This window comes from Poecilia latipinna, unplaced genomic scaffold (assembly GCF_001443285.1).
Source record: "Poecilia latipinna isolate Pla-1442-1.1 unplaced genomic scaffold, P_latipinna-1.0 Scaffold78, whole genome shotgun sequence".
NCBI lineage: Eukaryota > Metazoa > Chordata > Actinopteri > Cyprinodontiformes > Poeciliidae > Poecilia > Poecilia latipinna.
In genome coordinates this window covers 1-20,826 of record NW_015112694.1, presented here as the reverse complement: position 1 = coordinate 20,826, position 20,826 = coordinate 1, and the positions used below count along the sequence as shown (strand labels likewise).

Sequence of the window (20,826 nt, the reverse complement as noted above, 5' to 3'; positions counted from 1 at the left end):
TTTTTTTTTCCTGTTTCACTGCTCTGGATTATTCTCTCATACTGTGAACTAATGTGATCAAAGGTTTCATGCAGGGTTCAGCTTATTTCATGTTCCAGCTTGTCGACTAATGACACAAGAAGTAAAAATAGTGTGTGTCATAAGAGTGCTTTCTATTTCCAGAGTGTAGTTGTAGTTTGGTGAGGACTTAACAGGTCCAGTATGAGAACACAGATGGCCAAAGATGGTGGGCACTAACCGCGCTGCAAGACTTGCCATCAGATTGGCATCCATGTTATTTCAGAAATGCAAAATAATCACTTGTCAGATCTTTAATGACATTCTTTTAACTGATTCGTGCAGAGTTCAGATTAATACTAAATAATTGCATGGGAATAGCTGATGACTCTGCAAGGTCTGCAATTAATAACTAAAGAAGGTGCAAACAAAAAGCAATGTGGACAAAAGAGATGAGTGCTTCTCAGTGCAGCACCATGAGGCGGCCGGCAGAGAACAGCTCTCTGTTCTCTCCCTTCCCAGTGCTTCTTGGCAGGCTGAGGCGGCAGGAATGTGAGGCTGCTCTGTGCTGCTCTTTGCTGGGCTGCAGGGTTGTGAGTGCCTGGTCCCTCATTGCCGCCGCCGCCGACTGTTTTAGTTTAGGCTGCGATGGGCCGGACTTCACTGCCCTGCCCTGTGCTGCTCCGCATTGCAATCCTCTGGCAATTGTTGATTCTTTTAACACCAAGAGGGAAGAGGAGCCGCTCCCTGGCGCCCCAGAAAGGCATGGCCGCCCCTTCCTGTGTGAGCCGCTGATGGCTACCAGATGGCGAGTGAAGAGAGGGAGAGAGAAAGAGGAGGGGTCCCTTCACTTATATTAGTTCTGCCTTTATGGTCTTCTGTTCACTGTAGGGGTTTTGCAGAATACATTTTTTTTTATGTTTACCTCCATCAGTGCAAAAACATAAAATCTTACCAACTAAAATCTTCCTAGATTTTAGAACTAGGAACTAGAACTAGTTCCTAGCTCTAATATCTTAATACACTTGAAAAAATACAACACTTAACATACAAGTAAGTTTTCAGACAGATATACTTTTGTTACTTTTGAATATCTATAAAAAGTACTAGTTCCACTAGCTGATTTTTTTCACCTGTAGCGTGAAAAAAATCTTGTAGGTGAAATAATCTGCCAGTGGAACTATAGTACTTTTTATATTTTAAAGAATTATTGACAAAAAGTTACTTGTAAATTAGTTTTGTCCTATTTCGAGTGTACTGAGGTCAAGCCTGTCACAATAAGCAATAAATCATTTTATCACATGATCAATTAAAACATGCTAGATAATTTTCACTTGTGTGATTGTTTATCTCATATGATTCTACCAAAGACTTGATAACAAAAAGTCTTCAGTCTGGTGCAGTGGTCTCAGTTAGCATTTTTTTGAAGGGCAATTTTGTTTACAGAGAGTTCTGTGTCTATTTATTTTTTTTCGGTTGTTTTGTTTATTTTCTATATTTAAAATGCCTTCCAGTGTTAAATAAGTTTATTGCTCTCTGGAAGGGCATACTTCATGTTAGTACCATTATTGTACTTGAAAATGGTCTCAAGATTTAGTTTTTGCAATGATCACCTGCTCCACCAGGTAATTTAATTCTCATTATGCAATGTAAGTGGGTTATTTTAAGCCTTTTCTTGTAGGCATCCAAGCTATTTTACCTGAAGTCATTTTACAAGCGGGAAACAAAAAAAGTGTCAGTTATAACTGACTCACGGAAGAGCTGCTTGCTCCTTGAATGTCTCACCTATGTAACGTTTTACTGAAGGCTTTCTCCTCATTCCTCTCAGGCAGAAGAGCTTGTTTGTGGTCATTCAGGAGTTTCAGCAAAGACGTATGGGAGGTGAGAGGGTGGACCAGTTCTTCCAGACTGAAAATCTTTTTACTTCCCAACAGCTCTGTCTGAGCTCTGAACACAGAGACGGCGGTTAAATCCAGTCCAGAATCCAGAATCCACGGTTTTTGATTTTTAAACTCAAGTTGTTTAAAAATAGAAATAGGATAGAATTATTTCAAGTGTAACAAAAACAAAGCTACATAATTAGATTATCTCGAGATATATTTCAGCATGGACTGAAATGAGATTCCTATTGGATTAAAAAGTACAACTTTGCGTTATCATGGTGTTTCCTCATGGTTTTTAATGAGTCCTTAATATGTTATTTTTTTGGTAACAATTAATAAAAAAAGAAATATTTCTGCTGTAAATATTGCAGTTGGCAACTAATTGGGAAAATCACCAATTAGTTGCAATAGGCTGCCGTTGAACATAGAAATATGCGACGGACAGAACTTTAGGTTCCTATTATCTGTAAGTCTAATATTCAAAATGACAAGAAAAAAAGGCTTGAAATATTTAACTCTGTTAGGGGTGTACATTCATTATTGTATCATTTATTGTGCTAAATTTCTTATAAGAATTTGATTTATCCTTGTCATGATAAATTCCAATTAATTTTTAAAATCCCCCAAAACTTGTCAGGATTGTCGATTTCACTATTTTCTCCAGTGTTCAACAAGAGGATCAATAAATATCAATAAAATTGAAGATATGGTTTAATTTCGTTACAGTCTGCAGCTTAGTGATATAAATCACACTATTACAAATGGGAATGTATTTGTGTTTATGGGGCTATAAATGCCATACAGTAACCATACAGTTACTTAAAAAAGAAGCAATTTTGGGTGCTGTGGTGGCGCAGGGGCAAAGCACAACCCACATATTGAGGCCTTAGTCCTCATGCCGGTGGTCGCAGGTTTGATTCCCAGCCTGGTGACATTTGCTGCATGTCTTCCCCCTCTCTCATAACCCTCTTTCCTGTCAAGCTACTTTCAGATAAAGGCCAAAAGAGCCAACAACACCTTTAAAAAAAAGAAGCAATTTTTATTGTTACTTTTATCACAATAGTCCACAAAATATGGTAAGTCCATATTGCCTTTTACTATGTGTAACAAATTGAGTTTCACTTTCTGAAATGAGTGATGAAAAACATTTAACTTTTTCATGATATTAAATTTTTTGCGAGGTACCTTGATCCACATTTAACACGTCACCTCTCATTTTAAACACACACACACACACACACACACACACAGCAGGCATTCTTGTCATGTAGTACTATGTGATCTGACCCTAGCTGCTATGCCCACAGCCCCTTAATATAGCCCACTGCTGTCATGGTACTTTTTGCCCCCCTTCACCTGCTCTGCTCTGAGCGTCAGTACATGTCCATGTTTATCCCAACCTGGCCGGGGGTTTTGGGGGTGTCTATATTGCGACTAGCTGTGAAATATTGTTACCATCTTGTGTTATTTCCCAAGTAATCGTGACGCAGACAGTCTTTCGGTCAAATGAGATTCATTCCCGTCTAACAGCCATTTGTTTCTCCTTTTATTTTTTAAGTCTTTTTGTTTTGAAAGGTCCAATATAAAGATGAAAGAAACAGGCTGATAAAGAGAAGAGGTTCTGGTCATGTTTTGGCCACAGTCCCTTATTGCATTAGAGCTACTATGGCTCAGTGAGATATCTTTGTCCTGGCCATCAGCCAGAGGACATGTACAGACAAACACGCACACACACACTGAGAAAAGCAAAGAGATGCAGCAGAGACCCCTGCTCTCTGAGACGAATCATTTTGGGGACTGACTGGAAGCTGTGAGGACCTCTCTCTTTCTTTTTGCCGGCATTCCAAGGAACTTTCACATGTCCGCCTCTTCCTGTGTTTTGCTCTTTTTCTTGACATGTCCTGGAAAACTGGAATACTTTCCTTAATTTTTCCATAACATTCAACAAATGGGACTTTGAGGAGCCACTTGTGGTAAAACTCAAAGGTGGGTTAGATTTCTTTACTTGACATTGAAACGCTGTTCGGTAAATTTATGAAACACCGCTCTTTCTCTCTATTTTTTTTCTTCTTTTGATCTCAAAGGACTGAACTTAATTAAACAGGTGAAAGTTTATAGCAAAATGGGGTTCCTATACTGTGTTGTGTTTCATATGTTTGAAGTATTAAAGGGAGTTATGAGGCATTTTAATGAGTGGATTAGGTTACAGGTGGCAAGTGAAGCAAGAAGATAACAGGCAATTTTGAAAGATTGTATTCTTTATTATTAAAACTCTGCAAACACACTGGCTGGATAAAAACGTACAAACTATAACATTAATTTTTTAGCAGAGGTCAAGGTTGTGATATTATTTATTTTGGTTTTATTTTGCTAAAACGATCAGTCAGCTTGACAGCTTGGAGGTTTTTTGAAACTATTAGACATCCTAAACTAAGACATCCTCTTCCTTTTTTCTGTCAACATAACTGAAAGCTGATGAATGATTGTATTATTATATTTTATTTTTCTAACTTGGTAACAGATTGTTCCTAAGCACAAAGGTTAACCCCGTAGTAAAATGTCCTAAAACTGAACAAGCATAAATGTAACTCCATCATGTCGATGCTGAAACTAATTTGACCAACGTGTCTCATATTCAACTTTGACCTTTTCCACACTAAACTAAAGGCCAATAAATAACCCAAAAGAACAGAAAAACATTTGTTCTCTTCTTATAGCTTGTTTTTGAGGTATATTCAGTGTTTTTGTCTGAGAAATGGGAAGGATGTGTATGCAGTGTGAAAAGCCTGAGGACTACCAAGGAAGTTGAATTCTTGAAGTCTGAAATGCCCTGTTCATGTTGTAGCAGCTCTTGGAGAGAGAACAAACTTCTCTGTTCTCAGTATATTTTGGAGTACAAGTGGTTTGTAGGTTGTCAGACAGTAAAGACGACTGATGGAGTAACTGGGGATTTCTTGTGATGGTTTTAGTTGTATCTTTAAATAAGGGTTCACAAAATATCACATATATTGCAATATCGGTGTGATCACTATTCATATCGTAAAAAACTGGAGTGCAATAATTGTCGGCTACTATATTCCAATATATATTTATCCTTTTGGACCAGATGCTCCCAGGGAACACAAGTTGCATCATCCAAAATGCTAAAGGTCACAGAGTGATGGAACCAGAATGAAAAAGGGGAAAGAAAAAATAGCCATACTGTGCAATTGACATCGTCATAATATTTACAACCAATCCATGATGGCATATTTACAGATTTCTTTGTGGAATATAACTCTAATATTTGCAGAAAATTCCCCTATCCACAGGTTTCTCTGTATAACATATTGATATGCAGCCTGGGAAGCTAAAATACCTTGATGCAAACCTTTTTGATTGTCTGTTGGTTGAGGTTTGCAAAGCAGCCAATCCAGGAGCAACATTAATTTTCCTTGGCACTGATTGGCTGTCCCTCCAATTGCGGAGATAAGACTTGGGATGTTACCTTCTGCGGTAGTGCCAAGATGTTTCCCACTAACGTATTTATGCATATTAGAATGTATCCCTTGAAGTATATATGGTGCAGAAGGAGCATGTCAGAAGGATTTCCTCCTTCTGAACCTCTGAAGTGCTTATAGTATCAGGAGACGCCCTCGTTCAGAAAGTCTTGCTGACCTCTCTTTTCAATTGCAAAAATATTCCCTGATTAAAAAACTTTGCCTGACGCATTGCTTGTAATTCCAGTGTCCAGTATGAAAGCAAAGCACAGATTTGTTCTCTAGATCAACATCAAAACCCTGAGATATTTGATTACACACAAGCAGATGCGCAATTGAGGTCCATGCAGACCAGGAGACAGTTGTGAGTTTGTGCGATCAGGCCACAGTAGGTGAGTTGTTCATAATTCAAGTGCAAGTGTTTAATTGTATTGCTGTATGTAATTACTGGGGCCATAGCGTTTTGTTTTTGTCACTGTGGCGAAAAAGTTACTTGTATTCATCTGCTTGATGTGTTACGGCTTAATGTGGTCTCTGTGCAGCTTGTTGAATACTAATTAAACTGGATGAAAATTAAGCCCAATTGAATATGTCATAATTTTAATAACTGACGGCTATAAGTAGATTATGACGGGATTTTGGAAGTGTTTGGAGTTCAGACCATTACTGTGCATGGGTTTTTGTTCCCTAGTCTGCCAGTATGACTGGTGATTTTAATTTATTTCCTCAAGGGAAAATTATTTAACTTCTTTGTCCTTTATGCTTCAGGTTATGCATAGCTCCTTTTTTATTGCCTCTTATGTAAACTTTGCCTTCTGTGTAAATGACTTGAAGGAAGATTGTGCGAGTTCGTCTTGTCAGCAGTGAAGGAGCCTTGTGATCATGTGAACCTAGTCTGCCATGCCAGAGGAATGTGTTGCATTTTAAGGATGCAGCTTTGGCAAGTGCATGTGACAAAAGGGAAAGAAAAAAGGTTCTGTACGAAAATGTCAAGGTTGTGGAGGAGCAAAGCGTGACCTGCTGGATACATAGATGGAAATGCAATAGGAGAAACTGTGGGAATGTAATAAACTTTGTTTCAGGGAGGATCATGTCTTGAAGTCAGCTGAGCTTCTTTTATCTGTAGCACAGCTTTAGTTCCCATGGCTCTGTGTAGGCTGCCATCTGTACATGCAAACCGTCCTCAGAGTGTGCTGATTGAATAGAGCACTTTATGAAAAAGCCTAATTGAGAACATTTAGTCTGGGAATGATTTTCAGCTTCAGTTCCCATCGGTTATAGTCAGGGAGGAATCATAATGTTTTTCTAACGCATTAGCCAGAGAGACGCTCCGTTTTCATCTTTTGTCAAAGAAACAATCAAACCAGAAGATATCCTGATTAATAGTTTGTATTTGATTAGATTTTCAGTAAAATCAAGATGAAAGACAGAAAATATGAAAACATGCATATGAAAGATTTATTCTGCATGTTTAAGTTTACCAAAACACCTGAGAGGAAACTGTCTTCATCTACCAATAAATACATTTTCTTTTCTATATAGTTTTAAAAAAGAGATCATAAGATGGAGCAACAAATGTCACCTCGTTAGTCTTATAAATGCAGTGTGTTCAGGCTCTATATGGTTGTATTATATTTTATGATTTAAAATGTTTTTACATGGCATGAATATGTTCTCTTTAAGATGCAGCTTATGGTTTAGAGATTTTGGTTCTGGTTGTGGAAATGCAAAAATATCCATTTTCAGTTCTTTTATTTGGCGTAAGGAGCACCATGTTTTGATAAAATGATCAAAGCTGCTGGATTTATTAATGAAGGCAGACTTTGAATATTCCAAACTAAACACGTGTAATTAAATTAAAGTCTCTTGATTTTCTCAAAAATCTTTAAATCTTGTAGCAAGGTGTAATGGACCTTGCTGCAGTAGACCTATAAAAAGATTGAGTAGAACTGGGAAAGAAAAACACATTTTATTGTTTTGGATGTTTATATGTAGACTTAAACGGGAGTAAATTAATATTTATTTTAAGACATGGGTCCATCAGAATCCACAGGTGTGGAGGCACACACCCACAGAAGCCAGTTGAGAAGTAAGGACGTGACGCTGTAGGGACAATGTGAAGTAATAGTTTAGCTGCAGAAACAATTCAGCATTCCTTTCTGCTTGTGATGTGTTTGAGAAATTCCTCAAGTTCCTCAGTGGCTGTGAATCAGCATACGGTCAAACACAGGAGCGCATATGCAGGGCATGTCTTCCAAGGTATGTGTTGATGCTACACACACTCACTCTCAGCTGAAAGTAAAGCAGTATCATCTGAATGCGACACCAGAGAGTGGAGGTGTGCGCCAGTTTCATGGGATGGTTTTAAATGGAGGTGTGCCGTTTAATTTGGCCGGGAGACAAGCCCAGGCATGCTGGCAGCTCTGCTCTTAAGACACAACACCTAGCATGGGACATGCAGCAGCTTTGTTGAAGAATCATTTACAGAGGAGAACAACTGCAGGGCTCTGCAAAAGTAATCACACTTCTGGAATCTCTGATCATTTTAAAGCCCCAGAAGTTTTTTTTAATAGAAATTTGAAATGACATAACAACTTAGCATTACTTTGAAAGTAGAATGAAAAATTCTGCAGGTATTCTGGAATATGCTCCCATTGGCTTTGCACATTTACAGACTGAAACTTCTTATAGCTTAAGTTCAGTCAGACTAGATGACGAGCATCTACGAACAGCAGTTTGCTTCTCATTCAGATTTAGGCTGGGACTTTGACTAGGTCATTCAGACATTATGCTTTGATTTAAGCCATTCTATTAACATTTTTAATCGACTTAATTAACTAACTGCATTTTAACTGAAAACCATATATTGATAAAATTAACATTTTTGATTCCAAAACGTTTTTAGAGTTGACATTTTTTTGAATACATACACATACAAGCTCAACAACAAATATATCTAAAGGCAGTATTATGTATTTTACAGGCACATAGTATGATATCACAATCAAGACTTGTTACAAAAACGCTATGTATATCAAATATTTTTACCAGCATTTCACTGAGAAGTAGCTCGTATAATGAGCTCAGAAGACGCGTAGTTCCACCAGATGTTTGCTAATTGCTTCTAGCTAGTCTGAAGGAGCTGAGTTAGGGAGGGTTGCTCGGTGAGGCGGAAGCTCAGAAACTACATCTCTGAGGAGGAGCTGTGCAAAGATTAAATCCCAGTGGGCCAAGACAGCAGCTTTGTTGTCCTTCACTGTTTGTGGATGTTGTTTGTGCATCAGATTTACGGGGGTACCAGAAACATGTGAATACAAAGGTTCCGGGTTGGGACTTTTGCATATTGGACAACAAAAAAGTGGCTAAGTCAGTGAAAATGTTTAGCACATCAAAATATTCATAATTTAAATGAATGCAGAAAAATTCCAGCCTTCCTTTTTGAATATTGTCAATCCACATCATGTTGCAAGGACCCTGAAAGCTTCTGAAGGCTGATGTTTTGCTGAGCAGCCAGGCACCACTTTTTTATTGCTGCACAGACATGTTATCAGAGTCCATTTCCTTATTATATGCTCAGTATCTCAAGCCATTTCCTCATGGACTGACTCTTGCAAGAGAGCTGCTAATCAGATCATGTCCAAAGCAACCTCTCACTGGCCACTTAATGTGATTTTGAATAATTTTCATTGGAGTGATTGGATTAGACTGCTGTTGCTCACTTCATGGACCATGATGGGGTTTGATGCACCTACAGTAAAGCACAGGACGGCACAACGCTGCAAGAAAAACACTCTTTCTGTGGGTTGATCAGAGAGAAGAGAATATTAACATACTGTGTAACAAGTAAGCAAAGCATTCACACATTAACACACATGCACCCACACTCTCCCACAGATGGTTTTTACGCCTGACTGTAGAGTCATCCTTCTCACTATGCAGTGATCCACGCCTGCAGAAAGCAGAGAGGACCACTTTGGATCTGCAGCTTGTGAACTGGAACAAAAGCATATGCATTCATTACTGAATGCTTGTACTATTTGTTTTTATTATTATTTATGAACTATTTTAGATTAATTTAAACGTGTGCATTTCACTGCAGGCTCTAGCAAATTAAATTTAGAAGTCTAGAATATGTGATGCTTTGTAAAATGTGCTTCATTTGTTCTGCGTGGTGGTTAAGGTGTCATCTCGTAACAAAGTGGTAAAGCTCAGGATGCAGGGCAGTAAACAGACCCTTCTAAAATAATTTCTTGCGCAACATTTTGTTTTCCTGCACACTCACTACAGAAATCAGACTTTAAATCGGGCTGATTGTAGTTTGGTTCGACAACAGAAATCAAAACATTCTTGTTGCATGAACCTCTTTATATTTGCAGTTCAATATTGGCAGATGTTTTTCTTCTGAGGAACATTACTCAGAAATATTTGTGGAAAATTTGCCTGTTTGCAGACTTCTTTCATAGAGGTTATCTAAAGTATCTGAAAGAAATGCAGCTTGGGAAGTTGAAGTACCTTGAAGCAGTGCTGTTTGACATGCCAATGGCTGGTGCTTGCAAAGGAGCCAATTGAGGAGCTCCATTAATTTCCTCGTTGCTGACTGGTTGTTCTCCCAACTGTGGAGATGAGCAATACTAGATATTTACTTATGTAGTAGTGCCAAGACCTATTAATGCATATTAAGGTATATTTGGTGTCTCATCTAGTAAAATAGGCAGTTGTATAAAGAAAATAATGCAACAGGTTGCAATGTCAGAAAAAAGTGCTGTAATTTGTAGAATTTCTTGTTCATTTTTCCTATTGATAATGACAGTATAATAATGATTTCTAATGGGTCCTTTAGGTTCTGTAGGAAAGAAGAGTGTCGGAGGTGAAAAGGTCAAATTTCAAGGTTTTGTTCACTCTACAGTACAAAAGCAATTGCCTCAAAAAACAAGACAAATTGACACTTATGTTTAACTTTAATTGCGAAGTATTTAAGGCTGTTAAGTAAAGTGAATAAAGTCATACCGCTGGCAGATTTGGCTTATCAGCTTTTTGCCTGTTTAATGATCGATCTTTGGTGATGAGCTCCAGTTTTTGAAAGGCCTCATTTCAATCACCCTAATCTTTAGCTTCCTTCACAAATTCTCTATCAGAAGTCGCCAAAACATTATCAATGCTTCTAGTCAAAAGAAACGCATCTGTAAAGTCAAACACATTGTTTTTAAGTTAACCTAATTTCCAAAAATTTATCTAGCTCTTAAACTTACAAAATTATGTAAATTTAACACAAAATGTCAGTTTTAAGATGTGCATTTTATGGTCTTTAAAAATTGTCCTGAAAATTGCAGAAACACTGAAACAAGCTGTGAACTGACAGTGGGACAGAACCCGCTTTGGCATGCGGATCCGCCTGTTGAGCAGCGGGAGATATTTTTGGTTCTTCTCACCTATCTTAAGCCGGCCTCTCCAAGGTGTTCTGTATTGCAGAGGGCCGTGTGCTTCAGGGGGCTGTGGTGGGCATTTGTTGCCAGGGGAGGTGATGTGTTATTTTCAGTCCATTGTGTCTACTTCCTGTGGGTCATGGGTTATTGGAGCTGGGTGTTGCAGACTTTGGAGAACAGGAGGAGGAGGGGGAGAGTCAGTGGAGTAGGCAGGAAAGTGGTCAGAGCAACTGGACAACAGTGACTGGTCAGCAACTTGGTTTCTTTGCTTGTTTTTCTGCTCTGCTTTTAGCCGAGCTACGCGTGGACTCTTCAGAATCAGGTAAAAGAATATCATGTATAAGCTGGTTATTAGTTTATTTTTTAAATTGTGATTTTTACCTAATTTTGTGACTATCGTCAGTGGAGCAGCTCCTTTCGAGGAGAGATATAGCATTTTAAAAATAAGTTTTAAATTTTCTACAAACAGCTTTGTTGGGATGCCACTACGGAATGGTGATGTTATTTCTCTCTGTTTTGACAAGAAAAGGCGCTTTGATCATTGCATTTGTAGAAAAAGCTCTACAAGAGATTTGGTTACTGTAGTTTAGAATTGATACATGTTTTGTTTACCAAGATCAAGATATGACAGCTACCTTTAGTATAAATGACGGGTTTGGACTTGTGCAGCATAACGACAACAAACCAACAGATTAAAGTTTTTGACCACATGCACAGTTTTATGTTGTCTGATTCGAGATCTTAACCCAATTCCCGCTTTTTTGCACAGCGTACTGTCAGCGGTCCTGATCCAGGACAGATCCAGGTAACTGTTGAATGTTAGCAGAGCTTCTAAAGTTAGAACCCGACAAACCCCCCCAACACGACGACGGTGACAAAAGGAGGCAAAACAGGAAACCTTTTTGCACAGAATGCGTGTCGGGAACAGATGACCAGGAAGATAAAAAGCGCTAACAAAGTGGAAACTTCCACTCAGGGATGTTATTTTGCTTTGCGTGTGTTTTTCTCTTCTTTTTTGTGTGTTTATAATTAAGCACCAAGTTGGTTGAAACCTCTGGTTGAGGGATTGTTGGTTTGGTTACGGTTTAAAAGGCAAAGGAACGCGGTGAACCAGTCCGGTTTCAGATGTTATAGGTGCTTCTGTGCTCCTTCAGTCATACACGATGGGATGTTAATATTTAAACCTGCTCCATTGAAGTTAATGCTTCACCGGGAATCTGTGTAGTGAGGCTGGTTTAACCCACCGCGGTGCTACTGATTGGCTCGTCTCTTCTTTGTGCACTCATCTGTTACTCCTTCCCCACATATTTCCTCTTAATATCCATCTCTGCGTCAGACTGGCTGTCTGAAGCTTATCAGCGATACAGAATGATGACGGTTTCTGTTCTCACACCACAAGGAAGAGTTGGTGCCTCGTTTATGTCTACAGCTTTCACACAACAACACTGTTGTCTTGAGCTTTGCTGACTAAAGAGAGACCGCAGGACCTCAGCAGGAAATATCTGAATAATCTGATGGTTTCTACAGAAGTATCTGGTAAACAGCAATATTTGATTTATTGACTTTTGCTAATTTAATTTAAAAAAAAATTTCGGCAATATTGTTTGTGCTTGCTTGTGTTATGACAGATCCTAGCCACCTTGTGAGTTGGTCTAGAATTTACATTGTGATCTTAATGGGAAATACTTTGGATAATCAGACCTGTCTAATTATAGGTCACCTGTGAAAGCCTAGAGTTTATCACCTGCTAATCCTTCACATAATGAGCAGAAGAAAGATGACTGCATGACTCATGGAGGTTGTATTTTTGTAGGACCGGGCTTCAGAGTAAACTTAGGCTGGTGAGAATTTTACAGCTGCACATGAAAGCTGAGTAACTGTGAGATGTAAACAGAGAAACGGAAGAAAAGATTGTAAAGGGAAAAGACTAGAAACTGGCTTGGGTTCATGCACTTTGGTAATACTTTATTTGACGGGGTGTGCATAAGACTGACATAACTCCTGTCATAAACATGAAGAAGTCTTTATGAATGTCTATGACTGTTGTCATGAAGTGTCAGTCAGTAAATAATGACACATTTAATGCAAAGTTGCTTTAAAAGTCACATTAAAAGTCCCAACCTTGCATGATTTTGCAAACAATGTAATTTTAGTGCAAAGTGTCATGTCAGTTAGTGTTACAGTGTTACAGTTTTTGTCACAGTTTGGTCTTTCAAATCAAACAGATTTTAATACCTCTTAAGCCTGATTTTAATACCTCTTATGAATACATAATGTTAAATTTTCAAAAGAAAAGAGAAACTACCCAGCCTGTTCTTACTAGGCCTGATTACTGCCAATCTTTTCGAATCAAGAAAAAGGTTGAATAGAACCTGTCTGGCAACATGAGATGGGTTCACTGGTGACATAAGGTAAATTACTTGTTTTTTTACAGTCATGTAGGTTTGGATAGTTTTTCCTCCTTAACAAATGAAATAATCTTTCTCTTTGTTTGATTTGAGACACTTAAGTGAAACACAGAAGCAGAAGGAATCTCTAAGCGGTGAATACATTTACACAGCACTGCAGATCGGCTGTATGTCATGAACAGATATAGTATGAACTTAGTAAATGGTGACTTTTCTAACTATATCAGGTGTTTTCTATGCGAGTGTATCTGTTTAAAGTTTGTCTTCAGAAACCCTGCAGCTTCAAAGCCTCTAATAACCTCTCTTAACAGGAGTGGGCGTACGCTTGCATATTTTTTACAGTGTCTACAACAGATGTTGGTTAACCAGTTTATTTCTGGCCACACAGGAATGCACAAATGTTACCTTTAAACTACATGCCCCAGCTGCACAACACAACTGCCCTGCTTGGCCCCTTTTAGCTTATGCTGGCTCAGTTTCTTCACGCAGCAGTGTTCTGTTTGTTCTGTGCATCCGAACGCAACGTTGCCAAGTAATGAGCTACATTTGAATGAAGAAACCAAAATCTGGTGATTACTGCAAGCTTTTTGTAACCTATTCATTATGAAACTGCACAACACCTATATCTTAATTTGAAAGATCACATCAGAAAATACTACACTGACTTCTTTTGACTTATAGTCATTCATGGTTAGTAGTTTCAAAAAAAGAAATTTGACTTCACTCATTGGCACTGATCTGACTTCTACCAGCTGATATTCATGTCTGTTTTTCTTTAGATTTCAGCTGTGGCAATTTTTATTCCATGTACTATAACACAAATCGTCATCTGTTAAAGAAATTCTGTTTTAATTTACCAACTACTTCTGCAAATTCAAGACAGTTTGTCAAGGCAAGTGTTTATTGCTGGGTAAGCAGAGACACAACATGAGAACCCTCCATTAATTCAAGGTTTCACTCAACATCCATTAGAAGATTCTGCACTGCTCTTGATGATGGATGCATTTAAACATGATCTCATCCGTCTTACAGCTGTCCTATAGGTGGTCTTATGATCACACCTGTAGGTGTAACTGTAAATGCTACTTTGTTGATGTCACCACCATCAAACTCTGGGTATAATTTAAACCTCTGTTGTTCTTTTTTTCACTCAGTTGATTCAGTTCTGTGGTATTTATCCCAAAAGTAAATTAAAAGACATTTTAAAAAAAATGGTGGTGCTGTGGGGAGGAAGGATCTCCAGTAGCAGTCTACCTGGAATACTTTCCAACGAATCTGCGGAGATGATATTTCACAGTAATATGTCCTGGATGAAGCCATCAGTTGTCCGCAGGCTCTGCTAATCCACCTCATTTTGCTTTTGTCACCCCTCTTTAAAAACTCTCTAAATCTCAAATTTAGAAAAGATTCCTAAATCTCTTCTAAATTGGAATGTTTACATTGCTTTCAATGTAAATATCTTTACAATGTTTGCAAATTGTCCAAACAAATATGAGAACAAAAGTCTACAAAAACAATAAATCAGAAATAGCATAACGGAGCTACTCCAACATGCTGCCACTTTGAGTAATGCGGTTCTAAAACAAGACTGCAATGCTCCCTGAGATTTTATAGTGCTAAAAATTACCAGTACACACTCGTTTAATATTGTTTCTTTTTTTAACTGGAATTTACATCCATTTTTTACTCCATCAGCTTTTTAAACGGCCAGATTTAAACTCTCAGTTGCTATTTATTTTGTATCTATTTTAACTCTGTTGTCCAGGCTACGTCTGGCATTAACATCCCAATGCACCAAATTTGTGGTTTCACAATGCTAGGACAAGCTAACTTATCTCAGTCTTTTTTTTTCTTTCTTTTGTTTGTCTTCTTATTACAGTTAAATGCAAAATTTCTCATCATAAATCTTTCGACTCTGCAAGGTGCTTCTTTTTATTCAAATTTATTGGGGCGTAACAAAGGTTGATTCCCATTTTAGGTGAAATTCTGCATGTCAAGCTTTCATTGCTGAGAAAATTAAGGCTTGAGCTCTTCAATAGCTGTGCTTCTGACCTGTGTGGGAGAAAGGTTGCTTACACACAAAGGGACCATGTGATGTTCCAGTTTAACAAAGATTTGTTCTTGTTTTCTCCCAGAAAGGGATGAAATTAAGAGGTTGACACTGATTTGGAAACACAGCTCCATTGTGGGGGAATAATAACTAACATGTTCAGAACCAGTTGGGAATTAAAGGTTCTGGTGGTAATACTTAGGAAGATGCTTGAGCTGGACACGGAGGCGCACACAGTGTTGTGGTTACTTCTGATTGTTTGCCTGGGTGGTCCTATCTTTAGCACTACTCTTCTTCTTCTCTATTTTTTTTCTCTGCTTTCTTTTGCCTCTCTGTTTAGGCATGGACTTTGTGTTTCTTAAATTGTATAATTTCATTCTTGTGTACTTAGTTATCGAATACCACTTGGTTGTTGGGAATGTTTTATTTTATTAGCTCTGGACAGAATTAGAAAAGTTCACCAATTGAAATTGATGTAATTTAATCTAATTGTGTGTTTTTTTTACATCCTCCTTACAATTTGCTTCCATTAGCTGTGGTACCGATGCCTGCATAAATCAGTTGAATTTTAAGACAGTTTCTGACTCCACATATCTGTAAACGGAGCGTGCGAGGATTTCTGCAGTGGAAACTAAGAAAACAAATGGCAGTAATTACTCTTACAGAGTTAATTTTCAAACATCGTAATGCACAGAGCTTAAATGGATAGACTCCAGACAGAAAGACCCCAGGCTGGGATTTGAATCTAAGACCTTCTTGCATGGTGTTCCAGTACTACACCATACAGCCAGTTTGTTTGAAACTATTGGATAATTAGTAATATCCTTAAATCAATCTAATTTCAGTGTGTTTTTATACCTTCAGAAACTTATTCCAGCTCACACCAATGCTGCTGCCTGGGTTTCTAAAATTGTCTTAGGATAAACAAATCTTTCTAAATTATTTGTGTTTTGCCTTAATTCTGGGAATTTATCATCTGCAGTTCTGTTTTTGGGGGATAGAAAAACTTGTTCTAATATGATTATGTAGTTCTTGCATGCAGAACAAGATGATGAAAAGTTAATTTACCACATACGTCTTTGCACTGAGAAAAGTGTAAGTGTGGGGAGGGTCTGCTTCAGCAGAATGGAAAAAAATTAAAGTAGTTCGCTGAACATTTAGAAGTCATTTATCTTGTGAGTTTAATCTCACTGCAGCCAAACAGCATGCTTTTCTGGTTGTATTATTTTATTAAATTTATGGTTTTGTTTCTGGTGAATAATCAGTATTCACTGAGAAAAGAAGGTCACTTTCACACCCCATTTCAAATTGACTGGACACAAACTCCTGCAAAGTTGATAAGGCAGAGGACTTACTGTCTCCAAGCTAATATGTCCTGACCAATCTCTCTCTCGGAAGAAGAAGGGCCAGTGAATTTTTGTCCGTCTGCACCGTCTGGGTCTATTAGTTTTTAACATGCTCTGTCACTTCTTGTTATGGCTGCTTGTTGACCTAAATGACCTCCTTTGAACAGCCATGACTTCAGCTTTGGGAGATAGGTTGCAGAGGAAGAGCTTTTTTGAAAGCTTTTCATGTTGGGGTGTCTGACATCTTTCTATTGACAGTGTGGACAGGAAACTGAATCATGGATGCAGGGAAAAGAAATGAAAAGAGAAGCAAGATTCTAAACTACAAGGAGCAACACAAGAGAAGGGGTTTACTTGTATTTACATGTTAGTTAGCTTAGATATTTGAAAGATGAACATTTTTTATCTGTCTGCCATTCGCTCTAAGGCTTTGTCACAGTTTTGTTTCTGACAGATGAGTCTAAAAAACGCAATTAAAGCAATTCAAAATATCCCAAGACTTTAATATCAAACAAATAGGATTAAAACCAGTTTTCATTGGAATGAATCCATTGTTATCTTGCTGGTTCAAATAGTCTTTTCTACCACGTCTAAGCTGCGGCGTTCTGAGGCTCGACCCTGATGATTTGGCTGTGGCGGCTCTCGGAGGGTCTGGGCCGACCCTGATTACGTTAAACAGGAAGTCAGAAGTGGGAGAGGTCATGAACTGCAGAACCCACAACACACTGCAACACTTGATAAAAGCCAAAAGGCGCAAACAACAACAAAACAGCACACGCTCCTACTCACTGCCAATAACTGAATTACGTCAAAACAGACAGCGACTGCTCTGGGAATGACATTTACAGGGTGAGCTCATTGTACTTTAGTCACTCTCTAATAGAATTATTTCATGTACAATCTTCTAAATGCTGCTTTTGTCTTGACAGTTGAAGATTTATTGTAAATTTTAAGGCAACATGATGACTCTTGTAGTTGAAGTTGACGGTTTACGATGAATGTTAAAAGATAAACTCTGAAGAAAAACACATGCAGAGGGTTTTCAGATTGAAAAAGTTTATTTGTAGTGTATCTGTTGCAGTGAGACTCCATCCATCATGTGGATTGGCGGGCATGACTTCATAGCACATGTGAATAAATACCAACACACATTGCATCCCACACATCCCTTTGCAGTTTAAATATTGCAGATTATTATTTGCTGTTTGACTGTTTATAATGTGTAGAAAGAAACAAGAATTGTATAAAACTAGATCAGAATTAGCCTTCCGAACTTCAGTTGGTGTCTTTTTGTGATTTGGATTAATTTAAAAATGTTTTTCACAAACAGAATAATCTTGTTTTTACCTTGAGGCCACAGACTGATGGTAGCATTAGCTTTCTTCTTGCTAAATGTTAGTGTAAGATACAGAGATGTTTTATGGAAATCCCTTTGGCTTCCAGCAGGAGGCGTTTGATGACGCAGTGCTTAGCCAAAGGCCATGCGTTCTTGCTTGTTAACCGCCCTTTCTTGTGCTCATGGATATAAAAATAGCAACTTAGCAAGAATCCCAATCCTGCCCTGCTAACAAAGACTGATTTATTCAAGTTGTGACACAAAACATAGAGGAGCTTTTGTCCTTCCCCTTCTTTTCTCACTGCAGACCTCGTCACATTGGCCATGGGTGCTAAAATCTCTGACGTTCCAATGCCTCTCTTAAAACAGCCTTTCTACAGTTCTGGCTCAGGAACGTCAAGTTGAGCTGAATTGAATGAAAGTAGATTTAAAAATTAGTTTTCACCATATTTATGTCAAATAATTTTTTTGCAGCCTTCTGCATCAGCAAATGGAAGTATATAATATTCTGGTATTTAGCCGAATATCTTAAAATGTCAAACTCATGTAGAAGGTATTTTATTTTTTTACTGTATATCAAGTAAAAGGGTGGATTATTGCTGATTTACTGTTGCTGTAGGATAACCTTTCTGCTGAAGCATACTTATAAGAGCCATTATTTGTTTGTATACATGGTTCCCCCCCAGAATAACTTGCTAAGCCTGGTGGTTCGGGCAGTAAACCAGCGGTCTGTTTTTGTGTTAAATGGTAAAATTTTCAGGACAACGTTGTAATGTGGCAGAACAGTTCCCAGAGTTAATACTTATTGGCGTTCTTGCAGATCAGAGAAAATATTAAAAATAACACTGAACTGTCAGTTTATTAAGACAACAATAAACCAAAATTCATATCATAAGAAGTTCTTCACAACAATTCATAGATAAATGCCCAACCCCACTGACGACGTAAGTTTTATATGTTTATATATATTAAAAATATATATAACTGAATCGGCAGGTTAGTTTTTTTTTTTTTTTTTTTTAGATTGCTGATTGGCCAGAAAACTGCAATCGGTGCATCGCTAAAAATCACCTTTTTGTCTTTGCTCAGCTTATCTTTGTCATTTTTATTGTGATGTAAAACATTCAAGTGTAACAAAAAACAGAAGTAATCTTTGCGGAAGCAAATACTTTTTTACAGCACTGTGTCATAATACTGTAGAAATAAAAGGACCTGCCATCCAAACAGCACAGAGTCTTGTTTATTTCTGAACCTAATGTATTCTGTATGATGATTTTTGCCTGATAAAAGTAACACATATTCTTTATCATCCAAATCTTGTCCTTCTCTGCATCAACTTCACCCCATGCATATTGCGGCCAGTCTCCCCGTTCCCTGTGAGTGTGTTTTCCTGAGGAAAAAACAGAGAAGCTGTCCTAGTCAAAGATGAGTCAGTACAGCTGGGGTGCAGGTCACTTAACCACAGCCCACTCAGATGGGACAGATGGCTCAGCCAGTCGCTTGCTGATACATCTTAACTGTATATTCAGGTCTTTGTTTTTGAAGAGAAGAGAGGTATCAGTTCATCAAAAAAACATCTGAAAAGGTTAAAAATGAAGCTAAGCCCCCTTCAAAAAAGGTTACTTTCATTTAAATCAGCTAAATTCTCTTGAAACTGGAGTTGGTAGGAAGTGGTGATTTGTGACTCATAAGAAGTTCCTTAGTGCTGTTAGTTCTGGTAGAGAAAATAATCTGTTCACACCCATGAGTGACCTTTGTTCTGACCTTTTAATGTCTTCTGGGATTGATCGGTGTGAAGTAATACATTTTTGATTTGATTTTGCACAGATATTGAACACAATGTTGCGCCCAAAACTTGCTGCAGTTTTATCTGGTCCACAAAATCACCGTCTGAGTTATAACTGCCACATGGATATTACTTGTTGCTAAAACTACAAATCCCAGGGTGCAGTACAACAGCCACAACAGCATATTTGTGCATTCAGTTTGTAACTAATTGCATTTTTCCACTTGTCTACCAAAAATACGACACGAGTTCCCTGAAGTTGTAATTCGTTTGTAGGAAGTTGGAGGTCTCTCCTGGTTGGTTCAAAATCCAATATGGCTGCCATTGTTTCAAAACGTAATGTTAATCTCAAATTGTTTATTTCTAATTTAAATGTGTTTCTAATTTAAATCCACTGTGGGCTCACTCATTCTCTGCTTTTCACCATGTGTGACCAAAAATGTTTTTCCACTTCAGGAACCTTTTGCCAGGAAGTAGAGCAGTTTATGGGGCTTATATTCAGATATTTAAATATGAAAAAATCAGATTATTCCATATTCATAAGCTGCATCAAAACAATAACCTTTCATCTCTAAATGCATGCATTCTGGCCTCTAAATGCATCAGCCAAAACTAGAAAGGCCGAATACGGCCATGTTAGCATCGGTATTGGCCAATTTTAGTTATTTTTAACATATCGCTATCAGTCCAATATAAACCAGGCCAACATTAATAACTAATTTTTTGCTTTTTTTTTTTTTTTTTAAATACATTTTTAATCTTGTTGCTGTTTGTGTTTCGGGAGGTTGGCCATGTGGTATTTGTTTGGTCATGTAACTACGATGCTGATGCAGAACAGGAATGTGGGGAGTTTTAGGTGTCTTAATTTTAGTGTAATGTTTTTTGCTGCTGTTTTGTATAAAATATTTATAAATAAAATAAAGAAATCAAGCTGGTTGCTAAGAATATTCAGTTTTTATTTTTTTGTAAAACATTAATTGGAGAGCAACTGAATCATGTAGCTTTTTATCGTCTTCAAAGCAATTTAAATGGCTTGCAATTGTGCACAGCCTTGGAAAAACGGCAACAGATGGAGGGTCAGCATTCAGCAGTGGTTTTTAAAACATTTACTGGGAGGT

General features: G+C 37.9%; 1 long non-coding RNA gene across 1 annotated transcript; it reads left to right on the top strand.

The window, feature by feature from the left end:
- Positions 1–2,909: 2,909 nt before the first annotated feature.
- On the top strand, positions 2,910–18,520 carry LOC106936891 (uncharacterized). The gene is made up of 3 exons (XR_001422251.1): positions 2,910–3,870; positions 8,447–8,453; positions 18,510–18,520. It is a non-coding gene; the product is annotated as an uncharacterized LOC106936891 (long non-coding RNA).
- Positions 18,521–20,826: the final 2,306 nt, after the last annotated feature.